This window comes from Lithobates pipiens, unplaced genomic scaffold (assembly GCF_037356315.1).
Source record: "Lithobates pipiens isolate NorthernLeopardFrog02 unplaced genomic scaffold, aLitPip1_a1.2 Scaffold_8, whole genome shotgun sequence".
NCBI lineage: Eukaryota > Metazoa > Chordata > Amphibia > Anura > Ranidae > Lithobates > Lithobates pipiens.
In genome coordinates, this window is record NW_027507903.1 from 121,568,338 (window position 1) to 121,585,896 (window position 17,559).

General features: G+C 40.9%; 1 long non-coding RNA gene across 1 annotated transcript; it reads left to right on the top strand.

Moving 5' to 3' along the window:
* The first annotated feature begins 14,678 nt into the window (after positions 1-14,678).
* On the top strand, positions 14,679-15,563 carry LOC143963114 (uncharacterized). Its single transcript, XR_013270883.1, has 3 exons — positions 14,679-14,829; positions 15,128-15,261; positions 15,404-15,563. It is a non-coding gene; the product is annotated as an uncharacterized LOC143963114 (long non-coding RNA).
* The last annotated feature ends 1,996 nt before the right edge of the window (positions 15,564-17,559 follow it).

Consider the following 17,559-nt stretch of genomic DNA (forward strand, 5'->3'; position numbering starts at 1 on the left):
TAGATGTTCTTTCTTCTATTTTCACTTGGTGATTTGGCCAGTAAGTGTATTGTTTTTCAACAAAACAAGCTGTCCTACACATGTAGCAGTTGGAGTGTTGAGACAAACTATTTACCACTGGCAAGGGTGTTTACAATGATTATCTTTTATTTATTTATGTAAAACCTTTACACAGTGCCGTGAAAAAGTATTTATAACCCTTGAAATTTTCCACATTTTGTCATGTTACAACCAAAATTTTTAATGTACTTTATTGGGATTTTATGTGATCGACCAACACAAAGTGGCACATAATTGTGAAACGGAAGGGAAATGATAAATGGTTTTCAAAATTTTATAAAATAAATATCGGAAAAGTGTGGCGCGCATTTCTATTCAGCCCCCCTGAGTCAATACTTTGTAGAACCTCCTTTCACTACAATTACAGCTGCAAGTCTGTTTGGGGATGTCTCTACCAGCTGTGCACATCTAGAGAGTGAAGTTTTTGCCCATTCTTCTTTGCAAAATAGCTCAAGCTCAGTCAGATTGGATGGAGAGCATGTGGGAACAGCAATTTTCACGTTTTGCCACAGATTTTCAATTGGATTTAAGTCTGGACTTTGACTGGACCATTCTAACACATGAATATGCTTTGATCTAAACCATTCCATTGTAGTTCTGGCTGTATGTTTAGGGTCATTGTCCTGCTGGAAGGTGAACCTCTGCCCCAGTCTCAAGTCTTTTGCAGACTCTAACAGGTTTTCTTCTATGATGTATTTGGCTCCATCCATCTTCCCATCAACTCTGGCTAGCTTTCCTGTCCCTGCTGATGAAAAGCATCCCCACGACATGATGCTGCCACCACCATGTTTCATGGTGGGGATGGTGGGATCAGGGTGATGTGCAATGTTTGTTTTCTACCACACATACAGTAGCATTTTGCTTTTAGGCCAAAAAGTTCAATTTTGGTCTCATTTGACCAGAGCACCTTCTTCCATATGTTTGCTGTGTCCCCACATGGCTCTTCACAAAAACGGCATACTGGACTTCTTATGGCTTTCTTTCAACAATGGCTTTCTTCTTACCACTATTCCATAAAGGCCAGATTTGTAGAGTGCACAGCTAATAGTTGCCCTGTGGACAGATTCTCCCACCTGTGCTGTGGATCTCTGCAGCTCCTCCAGAGTTACCATGGGTCTCTTGGCTGCTTCTCTAATTCATGCTCTCCTTGCCCGGCCTGTCAGTTTAGGTGGGCGGCCATGTCTTGGTAGGTTTGCAGTTGTGCCATACTCTTTCCATTTTCGAATGACGGATTGAACAGTGCTCCATGAGATGTTCAAAGCTTGGGATATTTTTTTTGAACCTAACCCTGTTTTAAACTTCTCCACAACTTTATCCCTGACCTATCTGGTGTATTCCTTGCCCTTCATGATGCTGTTTGTTAATAAGATTTTCTAACAAACCTCTGAGGGTTTCACAGAACACCTGTACTTATACTAAGATTAAATTACACACAGGTGGACTCTATTTACTAATTAGGTGACTTCTGAAGGCAATTGGTTCCACTAGCTTTTAGTTACGGGTATCAGAGTAAAGGGAGCTGAATACAAATGCACGCCACACTTTTCAGATATTTATTTGTAAAAAATTGAAAACCATTTATTTCCTTCCACTTCACAATTATGTGCCACTTTGTGTTGATCTATCACATAAAATCATTTACGTTTTTGGTTGTAACATGAAAAATGTGGAAAATTTCAAGGGGTATGAATACTTTTTCAAGGCACTGTACTAAAAGGAGTGTGTCTAAATCTGCTAGTATATATAACACTCTTCTCACCCCAGACTAACAATGCTGCTGTCCAAAAGTGTGCTCTCTGTGCTCAGTCATCCAGAGTGGGGGCACTCTAATAAAAGTGGTGTGTTACTGACCACACAAGGTGAAAACAGAGGGAAAAAAAAGCCTAAAAATATAAAAACGAATACAAGCCACCACATCTAATGATTGTAAAACTGCAGTATATTATATTTTTGGTTTTGGGTTTAATACCACTTTCAACAATGAAATTTGCTCAAAGGCAATCAACATTTTCAGTTGTGACACTACTAATATACAGGGGTGGACTGACCATTCTGGCACTCGGGCACTGCCCGAGGGCCCCATGCCACTAAGGGGCCCCATCAGGGTTGCCAGTCTCAATAAAACCAGGGAAAGTACATTAAAATCTGTGTTTTTTTAAAAATCCCAAGATTATAGCTGCCCCGCCTCTCCAGTACCTTTTCAGTGTGTGTATGTGTATTCTGTGTGTGTATAATGTGTGTGTAAATTGTGTGTCTGTGTGTGTATACTGTATGTGTGTTTGTATACTGTGTGGCCCCATAATCTATTGCCTGGGGGCCCCATAATCTCCTATTGCCCGGGGGCCCCATAATCCTCTCCTATTGCCGGGGGCCCCATGAGTTGTCAATCTGCCCCTGCTAATATACCTTTTCTATATACGGTGCCTTGCAAAAGTATTCATCCCCTTGACATTTTTCGTGTTTTGTTGCCTCAAAACCTGGGATTGTTTGAGGATTTGCATAAATAAATTTACAGAACATGCCCACAACTTTAAATATGTTTTTTTTTTTTATTGTGAAGTAAACAACAAATAGGACAAAATAACAGAAAAAGTCAATGTGCATAACTATTCACCCCCCTAAAGTCAATACTTTGTAGAGCCACCTTTTGTGGCTATCACAGCTCCAAGTCGCTTTGGATAAGTCTCTATGTGTTTGCCACATCTTACCACTGGGATTTTTGCCCATACCCCCTTGCAAAACTGCTCCAGCTCCTTCAAGTTGGATGGTTTGCGCTTGTGAACAGCAATCTTTAAGTCTGACCACAGATTTTCTATTGGATTGAGGTCTGGGCTTTGACTAGGCCATTCCAACACATTTACATGTTTCTCCTTAAACCACTCAAGTGTTGCTTTAGCAGTGTGTTTGGGGTCATTGTCCTGCTGGAAGGCAAACCTCCACCCTAGCCTCAAATCACACACAGAATGGTACAGGTTTTGCTCAAGAATATCCCTGTATTTAACACCATCCATCTTTCCCTCAACTCTGACCAGTTTCCCAGTTTCCCGACTGCTGAAAAACATCCCACAGCATGATGCTGCCACCCCCATGTTTCACTGTGGGGATGGTGTTCTTTGGGTGATGTGATGTGTTGGGTTTGTGCCAGAAATAGCGTTTTATTTGATGGCCAAAAAGTTTAATTTTAGACTCCTCAGACCAGTGCACCTTCCTCCATACATTTTGGGAGTCTCCCACATGCCTTTTTGAAAACTCAAAACGTGCCATTTTGTTTTTTGCTGAAAGTAATGGCTTTCTTATGGCCACTGTGCCATAAAGCCAAACTCTATGAAGCATACGGCTTATTGTTGTCCCATGTAAAGATACTCCAGTCTCTGCTGTGGAACTCTGCAGATCATCCAGGGTTACCTTAGGTCTCTGTGCTGCCTCTCTGATTAATGCCCTCCTTGCCCAGTCCACATCATTGGGCAAGAGGGTTATCCGGCGTCATCATTTTGTTACGCTCGAACATTTGGCCCATGGAAGCCTGCCTTTTTGCAGAAAAACGTGAGGACGGCGTGATGGAAGGTGGAGTGGAGGACAATTGTGAGGAGAGAGGAGAAGGAGAAGTAGAAGACGAGGCTGGACGGTGAGAGCCTGGAGTGTGGCTTTGTGTGTTCCGTTGCTCCCACTGGGCTTGGTGATGGCAGCTCATGTGCCTTCTTAAGACGGTCGTCCCTAGGGGAGTGTTGGGCTTACCGCGACGTAAGCGCTGACTGCAAAGATTGCAGATGGCAACACTATTGTCAGCAGCGGACACGTTAAAAAAAACCCACACTGCGGAGCCATGTCCCGGCATCCTGGGAGCGCCAGATGTGACTGTACATGGTTGATGCCTCGCTCCTGATACATTAGCAGTCTGCTTTATCCCTCCTGTGCAATGTAAGTTCTTCCTGCTTCTCCTCCCTATCTGCTAGTCCATATCTCCCTCTGAACTCCCCTCCTCTTCCTCTCTTGTGGGCACCCACGTGACATCACTAGACACGTCATCATCGACGTCACCTTCCCCACCACTATAATTAGAGATCTCGGAGAAGTAGGCAGCAACAGCGGAGACCAAGCTCCTCCTTTGGCTGATCTGGGTACTGTCGTCAGACTGCTGAGTGGCGGTTGTTGCTACCTCCTCTTCCTGATCCAATGCCAAGAGTGGCTGTGCATCGGAAATGTCTTGATATGGATCGGAAAATAATTCCTGTCACTCAAGCGGAAGGTATATAGTGGTGGTGGTGGTGTTGGTGGTAGTGTCTTTGGGGGTGCACACAGCAGAGAGTGAATAAGAGGGTGCAGATCGAGAGGATGAGGAGGGTGCAGAAAAGTAAGGCTGAGTGAGCCACTCAACCAAGTCTGGTGCGTCCTTTGACATAATCGCACGCACCTTCTGCAATTTGCCACTTTGGCTCAAGCCTGTTGCTCCTGCCCTACCCCTACCACCCCTGCGGAAGGGCCTGCCTCTTCCTCTGCCTGTCATTTTTTAAATGACCTTGTGACAAAAGTCTCTAGAGAAGTGCAGTATGTATGTGGAAGAAGGTATATAACAACCCGCTTCAATCTGTAGTTTTTGGGGGCCACTGGTCTATCACACCAGTTATAATACTTAATTTTTTATTGCGCTTGTCACTCTTTGTAGTATCGCTGCAGAACCGCTCAGCAGTCACAATGCTGCACAGTGGAAATGCACTATACTATGCTTTCTATATGTGCAAGTATTTTATACGTGTATTACACACCTATATACTGCACACCAAATAGTACACCTATACCAGTCCTTAAAAGGACCTTTGTGGACCTAGTAGCTATTGATTTGCAGACTGTCCCTCAGTCCCTACACTGATAAAAGACTGCTGCAGAATAGGGCAGCAGTCAGCAGCAGTGCACCACAACCCTATATATTGTACACCTATACCAGTCCTTACAAGGACATTTGTGGACCTAGTAGCTAGTGATTTGCAGACTGTCCCTCAGTCCCTACACTGATAAAAGACTGCTGCAGAAACCAGCAGTAATCTGCAGCACAGCCCTGCACCAGCACCCTATATAGTGTACACCTATACCAGTCCTTACAAGGACCTTTGTGGACCTAGTAGCTAGTGATTTGCAGACTGTCCCTCAGTCCCTACACTGATAAAAGACAGCTGCAGAAACGAGCAGTAATCTGCAGCTGTCAGGAACCATGAAACAGACAGAGACAGAAGTACAATAAAATCACACTTGTTTATTAATAAAAATAAAAGGTAAACAGGAAAAAGCGTAGTCAAGCAAGCCAGAGTCCAGTAGCCAGATCGGGTAGTCAGCCAGTCCAAAATTCATAAACCAGATCGGGTAATCAGCCAGTCCAGACGTCAGGGATCCAAGGAGAGCAACTGCAAGCAGGATGGAAGCCAAGAGGGATGTCAGCAAGCCAGTCTTAAAACAAACAGCAGGAGATGGTTCCTAGTGATGTGACCAAACGTGAAGGCAATGGAGTAATGAGCTGGAAGACTTTAAAAAGGCAGGCCATCGGGAACAGCTGGTAACTGTGAAGAGAGAAGAGAGCTGGCAATTAGCTGACAGCTGAGCGGCCAGCCCAGAGGAGGAAGGGCTAAGCCAGCCCTGACAGCAGCACAACAATGCACCAGCACCCTATATATTGTACATCTATACCAGTCCTTACAAGGACCATTCTAGACCTAATAGTAATAGATAGCTAGTGATTAAACTGACTGTCCCTACACTGACAAAAGACAGCTGCAATCACCAGCACAGCAGTGCACTAAACCCTATATACTGTACTAAACCTATACCAGTCCTTAAAAGGACTTTTGTGGACCTAATAGCTAGAGATTTGTGTCACTACAGTCTGTCCCTGCTCCACACAGCATCCTGTCCCTACACTGACATAAGACAGAATGTAAAATGGCCGCCAGATCAGGTCTATTTAGGTAGGGGGAATTTCCAATTGTCCATGTGCTGAAATGTCTCAATTGGCTGTCCTGTACCCCATGATGGATGTGTCATCATGGGTCAAAGTTCTTTCACACTGTAAACACATATGTCCGCCGGGCGAACAGCGGCAATAGTCCGCCGATCGGGCGAATCACGAACACGCAAAATTTGCCGCAAACCGACCACCGGGCGAACAGTTTGGCCATCCCTACTCCTAGGGATCATCAAAGATTTGGATATTTTTTTATAACCTAACCCTGACTTGTATTTCTCAACAATATTGTCCCTTACTTGTTTGGAGAGTTCCTTGGTCTTCATGGCAGTGTTTGGTTAGTGGTGCCTCTTGCTTAGGTGTTGTAGCCATTGGGACCTTTCAAAAATGTATGTAATGACGGATCATGTGACACTTAGATTGCACACAGGTGGACATCATTTCACAAATGATGTGACTTCTGAAGGTAATTGGTTACACCAGAGCTTTTTATGGGCTTCATAAGGGGTGAATATATGCGCACATGCCAATTATCAGTTTTTTATTTCTGAAAAATATTTTATGTATATATTTTTGTAATTTCACTTCACCAACTTAGACTATTGTGTTCTGATCCATCAAATAAAATTCAGATTAAAAAAAAACACTGAACCAAAGGCTATAATGTAACAAAATAGGTAAAAAGCCAAGGGGGGTGAATACTTTTGCAAGGCACTGTACTGTATTTATCGGCGTATAACACGTACATTCATTTTAAGAGGGAAGTTTCAGGAATTTTTTTTTTTAATAAGGAGCTTTGAAGTAAAATAAGGGTCAGTGCCCATCTGCAGCCTCACCATTGACATCAGCTTGTCCTGCCCCCCTCCCTGTCCCTTTCGAGGCAGCTAAAATTGGAGCATTGGTATATAACACGCGCACACAATTTGCAGCCGATTTTCATGGTGAAAAAGTGAGTGTTATACGCCAATAAAAACAGTACTTAACTATTTAGCAATCTGCCCATAGCAGAATGACGGCTACAGAGTGGTTGCTTAACCCTGGGAGGACGTACTATGATGTCCTCCCAGAATTCCGCTCTCGCACACCCCCTGGGGTGTGCACCCGAGAACTTCCGTGATTCCGGTTCCTCCCTCCCCTCTCCGTCCAGTGTGAGCGGAGAGGGGAGAGATCGGTGGCAGCAGTGCTGTGGGCTGCATGTGTAGTGCCAACAGCGCTGCTCAGTGACAGATCCATCCATGCTCACCCAGCCATACTCTGCATACCCAGCCATACTCTGCATGCCGAGCCATACTCTGCATGCCCAGCCATACTCTGCATACCCAGCCATACCTATCCATACTCTGCATACCTAGCCATACTCTGCATGCCCTGCATACCCATCCATACTCTGCATACCCATCCATACTCTGCATACCCATCCATACCCATCCATACTCTGCATACCCATCCATATTCGGCATACCCATCCATCCATACTCTGCATACCCATCCATGCTCACCCATCCATACTCAGCATACTCATCCAACCATCCTCATCCATACTCAGCATACTCATCCAGCCATCCATCCTTAGCAATACTAATCCATTCATCCATCCATGCTCAGCCACCCCATCCACCCCCTTCCATAATTATCTGTACCCAGTCATACTCAGCCATAGCCAGCCATACTCAGCTGTATGCAGCCGTACACAGCCATACCCAGCTGGACCCATCCATACTCAGCCATACCCAACCATGCTCAATCGTACTCAGTCATACCCAGCCGTACTCAGCCATACCCAGCCATACTCAATCGTACTCAGCCATACCCAGCCATACTCAATCGTACTCAGTCATACCCAGCCATACTCAATCGTACTCAGTCATCCCCAGCGTACTCAGCCGTAGCCAGCCATACTCAGCCGTACGCAGCCGTACACAGCCATACCCAGCCATACCCAGGCTTCCTCAGCCATACCCAGCCATACTCAATCGTGCTAAGTCATACCCAGCCATACTCAGCCATACCCAGCCATCCCTTCTATACTCAGCCATACTCAGCCGTACCCAGCATACTCATTCATGCTCAGCCATCCCCATCCACGGCTCATCCATCCCCATTCATGCTCATCCATGCCACATCCATGTCACTACAGTGCCTCACAAAAGTGTAATAGGTAGTCAAATTAGATTTGAAACTTACGTCCCTAGAACACCTGATGGCGCTCCCTACATATTGGTCCTCTGTATGTGGCCATGCTGTGAAAAAGTCTCCCACATGTGATATCGCCATACTCAGGAGGAGTAGGAGAATCTATTTTGGGGTGTAATTTTTGGTATGTACCTGTTATGTGTTAGAAATATTGTGTAAATGGACAACATTGTGTAAAAAAAATACGTTCTCATTTGCTTTACACATTTTCCAAAAACTTGCAAAAAAAATGACATGTTCAAAAGACTCGATATGCCTCATAGATTATACATTGGGTTGTTTTCTTTCCAAAATTGGGTCATTTTTGGGGTGTTTCCATTGTTCTGGTTCTCCAGGGCCTTCAAAAATGTAAGAGGTAGTCAAGAAATGATATGTGTAATTTATGCTCCAAGAACACCTGATGGCGCTCCCTGCATGTTGGGCCTCTGTATGTGGCCACGCTATGTAAAAGTCTCACACATGTGGTATCGCCATACTCAGGAGCAGTAGTAGAATGTGTTTTGGGGTGTAATTTGTGGTATGCATATGCTGTGTGTAAGAAATAACCTGCTAATATAAAAATTTTGTGAAAAAAAGAAAAGAAAATCTTGATATTGCAAAGAATTGTGGGAAAAAATGACAACTTCAAAAAACTCACCATGCCTCTTGCTAAATACCTTGGAATGTCTACTTTCCAAAAAGGGGTAATTTGGGGGGTATTTCTACTTTCCTGGCTTGTTAGAATCTCAAGAAATGAGATAGGCCGTCAGAACTTCAGGTGTGATCAATTTTCAAAGATTGGCACCATAGCTTCTGGACTCTATAAATTTCACAAAGACCAAATAATATACACCGATTTGGGTTATTTTTACCAAATATATGTAGTGGTATAAATTTTGGCCAAAATATATGAAGAGAAATTGCAAAATTTTATGAAGAGAAATTGCAAAATTTTATAACAGAAATGAAGAAAAATTTATTTTTTACAGAATTTTTCGGTCTTTTTTCTTTTATAGCGTAAAAAATAAAAAACCCAGCAGTGATTAAATACCACCAAAAGAAAGCTCTATTTGTGTGAAAAAAAGGACAAAAATTTCAATAGGTACAGTGTTGTATGACTGAGTAATTGTCATTCAAAATGTGAGAGCACCAAAAGCTGAAAATTGGTCTGGTTATTAAGTGCCCAGTGGTCAAGTGGTTAAGGAACAAGGAAAATAATGCATGGTTATATTTATGTTAATGATAATGAACATAAAAAATATACTAATGACAAATATCCGCAAATCTAAATTCAAATGAAACTAATGTAGCATCATGCAACTTAATTTAGCATTTAATTTAATTTAATGCCCATCACTGAAAAACATTGACATTGTTAGACAAGTATTCCCAGTAGCATACTGTCATGTTGCGATCGCTAAGTTTATTTTATCATAACTGGAGTTCCAACATTTCTATCCAAGCAGCCAAAAAATGACCTACTTTTTGTTTTTTTCTAATGAAAATGCAAGTAGGTCAAAAATTAGGGTGGGCTCAGCTGCTCTGTCTGGATACATTTCAGTAGCATCCAGTGGACGTGGCAGTAGGAGACTGACCGCAGGGCATGTCCTTACCAACACAAGTGAGTAACTGAGGTAATTTTGGTCATTAGCTATAACAGATAAATACAGAGAGACAAAGTGGTGATAATATGTCAATATAATTTGTCTATGCACCATTAAAGATTTAAGATAATGTTCCATATTAAATGAGTGATTAGTAAAGCTTTGTACTTTGTCAGTTTTAAAAGATATTCAGAAGAGTACCACAAACAGTAAGTTGCTGACAATAACATGTTTAAAGTTGAACTCAAAGCAAATAGATAAATACACAGTTGAACTTGTTACCTGCCATAATATTTATACTTCTGTATAGTCATTCTTGTGATCTAGGCATTCCTACCAGACAGCACATCCAGGCTCTAGACTTTTCTGCAGCTAAGCAATACAGCTTGAACCAGGACCCATGCCAGTCTGAGTGAAGGAGCAGCAACACACTGATGTGGTCATCCCTGTATTCTCTCTGTAATTATGTTTAAAAAGGTTAAACTAACAGCACTGTAAAAAGCAATACAGCCTAAACTGGCTTAGAGTGGTGACCTTTCCTCTCCCAATCTGAGAGTGCTGCTGTACAGAGGAGACTAATATAAAAAAAAGATATTGGCAATTTTGAAATTTTAAATTATCAAACGGAACGATTGTTTGTATTGTTATTACATTACTGATGTTAAAAAATGAAAGTGTATTAATTTCCTTTAAGTTCAATAATATTGATACAGCACCTTACACCTCAAAACACTGTTTGTTCCTGCACTCACTGTCTGTTATATCAGATTGATCTATTAAGCACTTAAGCCCCAGACCATTTGGCTGCCTAAAGACAGGGGACTTTTTATAATTTGGCACTGCGCTGTTTTAACTGGTAATTGCGCGGTCATGCAATGTTTACCCAAATGAAATTTGCGTCCTTTTTTTCCCACAAATAGAGCTTTCTTTTGATGGTGTTTGATTGCCTCTGCTATTTTAAATTTTTGCGATACAAATGGAAAAATACCAACAATTTTGAAAAAAAAAAAAATATTTTCTACTTTTTGTTATAAGAAAAATCCAATAAACTCAATTTTAGTCATACATTTAGGCCAAAATGTATTCAGCCACATGTCTTTGGTAAGAAAAAATGTATTTATTTAATATTTATTGGTTTGCGCAAAAAGTTATAGTGTCTACAAACTAGGATACATTTTCTGGAATTTACACAGCTTTGAGTGTATGACTGCCTATCTCATTTCTTGAGGTGCTAAAATGGCAGGGAAGTAGAATCCCCCCCCCCCAAATGACCCCATTTTGGAAAGTAGACACCCCGAGAAAATTGCTGAGAGGCATGTTGAGCCCATTGAATAATTTTTTGTCCCAAGAGATTGAATAATGACAAAATAAATATTTTTTTTACAAAAAGTTGTCACTAAATGATATATTGGAATTGTGGATATGTAGAATTGCACCCCAAAATAAATTTTGCTGCTTCTCCTGAGTACAGGGATACCACATGTGTGGGACTTTTTGGGAGCCTAGCCGCATATAGTGCCCCTGAAATCCAAGCACTAACTTCAGGATTTCTAAGGGCGTAACATTTTAATTTCACTTCTCAGTACCTATCACAGTTTTGAAGGCCACATAATGCCAACATGGCACAAACCCACCCCATTTTGGAAAGTAGGCACCCCAAGCTATTTGCTGAGAGGCATGTTGAGTCCATGGAATATTTTATATTTTGCCACAAGTTGCAGAAAATACAAACTTTTTTTTTTTTTTGCACAAAGTTGTCACTAAATTATATATTGCTCACACATGCCATGGGTATGTGTGGCACTACACCCCAAAATACATTCTGGTGCTTCTCCTGAGTATGGGGATACCACATGTATGTGACTTTTTGTGAGCCTAGCCATGTACGGGGTCCCCGAAAACCAAGCACCGCCTTCAGGATTTCTAAGGGCATACATTTTTGATTTTCAATGGCAAGATAGCACAACCCCCCCCCCCCCCATTACCCCATTTTGTAAAGTAGACACCCCAAACTATTTGCTGAGAGGCATGGCAAGTATTTTGCATCTCTCATTTGTTTTTGAAAATGAAGAGAGAAAGGAAAAATGTATATTTTTTTCTTTTTTAATTGTCAAAACTTTGTGACAAAAAGCGAGATCTGCAAAATACTCACCATACCTCTCAGCAAATAGCTTGGGGTAGTGGATAGAGGGCGCTAGTGAAATAACTGGTGATGATATCAATATTGTGACAATTGCCATATATAGAAAACTATAAGTGTAAATCACCAAGAGTGGTCAAACCATTTTTAAATTACAAAAATATATATATATATATGTATATAGAAAAACAATCAATCACAAAAATAAAAAAAAATTGAAAAATAAAATAAAGTCCCAAATTGAGGAGAAAAACAACAATTCTATTGTAGACAGAGTGGTCTTCTAGGTATAGAATCTTCTGTGAAGATAGTGGGAATTCCTTCACCAAGCAAAAAACAGCTGGCTGAGCATAAAATCTGCTTACCAGATGCAATTAACTTCTTTAATTAAAAAGAAAGTCTTAAAGCACTTGTGCAGGATTTTGCCTGCTCACATATGGAGACTGGAGATCAATTGGAAAGCTTCCACCCCAGATTAGTAGACATGGGATATATAAAAGACAATGGAATTGTCCATAGCGTAAAACAGTTTATAAAAAAAGATTAAAAGCATAAAACATAGCCTTCGCGCGTGAAGACCTCATCCCTTTTCTAAGTAACATCACAGCCTGGTACAGGTACATTGATGATATTTTATTTTTTTGGTCAGGATCAGAATCAGATTTGTTGCTCTTTTTTAATTTACTTTCTGTGAATCCATTTAATTTAAAGTTTACGTTGAATTACAGTCAAAATTCTATTGAATTTTTGGACTTAACTATTAAAATTGATGCCACTGGACATGTTTATTCTGCCTTATACAGAAAGCCCACTGCTGGCAATACGGTCTTGCATGCGACAAGCTTTCATCCAAAACCTCTCCTTAAGAGCATCCCTTATAGCCAGTATCTAAGGGCCAAACGTAACTGCAGTACTGACTCTGACTTTAAGATTGCAGCCAATGACTTATATAATAGACTCAGAGCACGTGGATACAGTCATGTATCTTTGAAAAAATCATATAATAGAGTAAAAAATAAAGATAGGACTTCCCTTCTCTTCTCCAATAAACAAAACAATTTTGATAATAAAGTACGTATCATTACTAAATACTCTAACCAACATCATTCTTTCCGTGCTATAATCAATAAGTTCTGGCCTCTTCTAAAAGCTGACCCCATTGTTAATCAGTACATAAACGATGTACCATCAATCACCTATATGAGACCTCAATCACTCAAGGACAGCTTAGTTAGAAGTCACTTTCAGGACTCCTCAGGTGAAACTAAATCTAAATATCCAGGCACTTATTCATGCGGGCAATGTGACATGTGTCCCTATATATATAATTCTCGAAAGATCAGACTGCCAAATGGCAACCTGTTTGTTTCGAAATTTCACGTTACATGCTCCACTCCAGGCGTTGTATATTTGGCCCAATGCCGTTGTGGAGGATTTTACGTAGGTAAAACTAAAAGACTATTTTCTATCCGCATAAAAGACCACATCAAACCCATTCTCAATAAAAAAATTATTACAGCCATAAGTAGGCACATAGGCACCCATCATGCCTTTGACCCCAACTGGATACGATTTTCAGCCCTGGCCCATATACCTCTAAACTCAAGAGGTGGCTCAGTGGACAAGCTTCTCTTACAAACTGAAGCCAAGTGGATCTTTATTCTAAAAGCCACAAAATACCCTGGTTTCAATGAAAATATAAGCTACAGATCCTTTCTATAGCTAATCTCTGTTTGTTTGTTTCATGAACCCTCCTACCTCAGCTGTGAGCCCCCGTGGAGCCTGGCATGAAGAGAGAGAAGTGATATCCCTTTTTCCCCTTTTTGTTTATCTTTTCCCCTTCCCTCTTTTCCTTCTACCCCCTCCCCAACTTATTTGGTTTTCTTTTTGTTTTCTATTTTTTTATTTTATTTTTATTTTTATTTTCTTTATTTATATCTTTATGTTATATTTAAAAATATCTCTGTACATCAAAAAATGTTATTTCTAATTACTATTAACGCTGTACAGGTAATATATACCGTTTAATGTCTCGCTTTGCTTGGCCCATGGTGGGTTTCATGGTTTGCACATTAGGGGATCTCTGTTGCTCTCTATGAGTCCCACCCACATTGAGGAGCTTTGCTTTTTCCCTCCTTCCCTACACCGCATTCCTAAGCCATACTATTTTGTGATTTGGGACTGGATCCTCTGTTTTCTATCTTCCCTTGCTCCAAGTATGCAAGGGCATATGGACACCCAAGGGCGCCGCTGGGTCATATCCCCAGGCGGCTCCCGATTTGAGGTGAAAGGGAGCATGTAATCCCCTCTAGGGTTAAAAGCCATGACAATCGTCGTTTCATCTGCCCTCTATGCAGGCTTGTGTCTTCCCGCCCCTTTAAGGGCGGAGAGCTAGCATAGCCCTATCTCCATCAGCATTTATCCAAATGAACCTCGTGTCAGCACTGAGGCATTATGGGGTTGGTAGTTCAAATGCCGACTTGGAAGGCTTTGCACATGCTCACTGCTTCCACCTATGGCTGTCCGCATCGAGCCGGTGACGTCAGACGCCGGCTCGATGGATGGGGGATACAAATAGGCAGCGCTGTCACTTCATCTGTAGTGCAGGTTCAGCACAGATACTACCGTCACGATGACTCTTCCTTTTGGTAAATATACTTTTTTAGTTGAACTTCATACTGTTACAACACCGTTTCTCATCTTTCCATACCTATATCTATTCATCCTTCTTTTTATCTGCTTGTAGGTTCAGCAAGCCTGGCAGTGGCAGCATACCGCTGCACTCTGTAATTTATAAAACACCACAATGAATCAATTTATTCTTTCTTTGTAATCTGTTGCATTTGTATTGCACCAATATTATCATATGGAATTAATTCTTTCATCTTTGACTCTAACTGCAGGTAAAAATAATTTTTATTCCTTTTACTCTCTTTAACAGTATATTGGTAGTATACCCCCAGTAGCTACTTCTTACAACCCTTATACTAATTAGGCGTAATTAAAATCATTTGTTTCATTTCTTTGATAATTAGCATCTCATGTTCTACTATGGAGGCATGTTTTTCAGCCCCAATTCCCTCTTATAATTTAGGGATTGATATCATTTACCCTTTCTGTTACAAACTAACATTTTTTAATACCTGTGCTGGATTTGTAAACTTGGTACTTATCTCTGGATTTTGTTTTTGATCTTTGTAGCGCTTGTCTACCTCCATCTATGCCCTGCATGGGGCTGGGTTGTTTTTAGCATTTGATCCTGTCACCTAATTCTTGCCCTCTATTTCACCATCTATTGGCTTGTGGGCTGCGATGCCGGGAATGATTATACCTGGGTAAGCATTGTACCTCCTTGGACTGAGCAAATTGAGACCAATTTCATACTTAATGTTCTGAAATTTATGTGTATCTAATTGTATGGCATAAATGTATTTTCTGTATTCTTAAACCTTTTTTTTGTGTTTATGTTCATGTTAGTTGCATACTCCCCTGAAGAAGCAAAAACGCGAAACATGTCGGGAGGATACATGATCATTCTCAGCAACTAACATTTTCAGGATCCCCTATACTTTGTGTCATGTAATTTTTTGTATAAAAAGTGTATTTGCTATTATATTTTTTGCTATTTTGGTTTTTCCAAAATAATTTTAACATATTTCCAACATTAAAGCTATGAATTCTTTTTTAAGAAATCTCTGTCTCTTTATATAGTGTACCGTAAAAAAATCCCCTGCCCCCCCTTTTTTCCTATTCTTGGATACAATTTATAGAATTATTAGGGGATGAGGTACCTTTAACAGTAATGTGTCTCTGGGATAGTGTGGACCAACATATTTCTATTGTACTCATGCGTTTTAATACGCTTTTTGTCCTTAGGCCCACCTCCCTGTGACACGGCAACTTTCTGTAATGATGATAAAAAAATTTTCTTTGTCCCTCTGTATTTTTTGCATTTATTTTTACTAATCAATAAAATTGTATTTCTCCTTTCCCCCTTTTCCTCCCAAACTTTCCTTTTTCCCTTTGTTTCCTTCTCTCTCTTTCCCGGGTCCATGGCGGCTTTCAGCGGCGAGGCCTGGGAGGGCCTAATGAACAAAGCTTCTGATCTCCAAAAGAACAGTGAACTATCGGATAAGGATCTTGATCTTGCTTTGCAATATTTGCAACGCCTCTTGGAACGTAAGGTTAGAATTTTTTGGCACAGAAAGTTCTTTCACAAATACATTGATCAACAAATTGTGCCTTTTGGCCTTAGAATACAAATATTCCCCAATCTAAACAAAATTGACAATCTCATCAAGCAAAAATGGGAAGAAAACCTACAAACGTGTTCGATAGCAATGATGACTTTATTAGCCATCCAATACTCGCATGATATTGACCTGATAGATAATTCCATTAAAAAATGGTACGATGAATATGCTAAAATAACCTCCACTCCCAAATTTAAACGCAAGGAATCTGAATTATCCAAACACATTGAGATTTATACCTTAGAGATAATACGCTTAAAACAAAATAAACTCACACGTGATAGCAATTCCTACTCGAATGGTTCGGCATACAAATGGCCAACAGATGGTAAAAATAAAAATAAGTTCTTTAGAGCATCACGCCCCTCCAACAGGAGGGATTATAATGATGATGAAACTAGATCGAGTGTTTCATCAACCTCTTTTCCATCCAATCATTCCACAATTTATCGTGATTTATCTGGAGACAGACTCCCAAAGAGGAGAAAAAGCGATTTGGAGGGCGCCGCTATGGCAGCACCCAACCAACATCTCAGTACCCCGTTACCACCTCGAACTCATCCTATTTCCAACCAAGTCCCTGTTCGTCCCTTAATGATGTTCCATCACCCACCACCACCCCCACCTCTCATCACTCCCACCCCCATTAACACATCCTTGTCCATTTCCACCTCCAGTAACACTTCTATGTCTACCACTCTCACGTCTTCCTTCACAAAATCAGCCCCTTTGACATCATCCCTACCCATCACCAACACTAATGACATCATCATTTCACCTAGTGGTGCTCCCCTACCGGCGGACCTCCGAATCGCCCCTATTTTTTTAGGGAAAGAATCCCCTCAACCACCCAATACCTACCCCAATCTCCTTCTACTAACCCAGAATCCAATTCAGGGAATGAATTATCTATAGTCAACTTATCGTCTTATGTGCTCACGAGTCATGAACTCGATGTTCTGAAACTAGGACTGACCTTCTGCCCTGATTCAAGCTCGGACAAATTCTCTCTGATAAAGGATATACATTTATTTGCACGAAAACTGATATTTAGAACCTTTTTCCATAAGCCCAATCAACCTACTGTACAAATAAATACATCGAAACTTACCAATGAGGTAAATAGTGCTGATCAACAAGCCCTCTCCAATTTGATGGATCTATGGGAAGAGGGCCAAGTACCCCCTGATGATGAGATGACCATCTCTTCCACTGGTTTATCGGTACAATCAGTTTCTTTTCCTCCTTTAGAAATGTTCAAACCTAAGTCAACAAATTTTCCACTCCTAAATACAAATCCAAATATTTGGGCTTTTACCCAACAAGTTTGCCAGGCAATCGAACAGACGCATTTTCCATTGACCAAGAAACATAATCTAA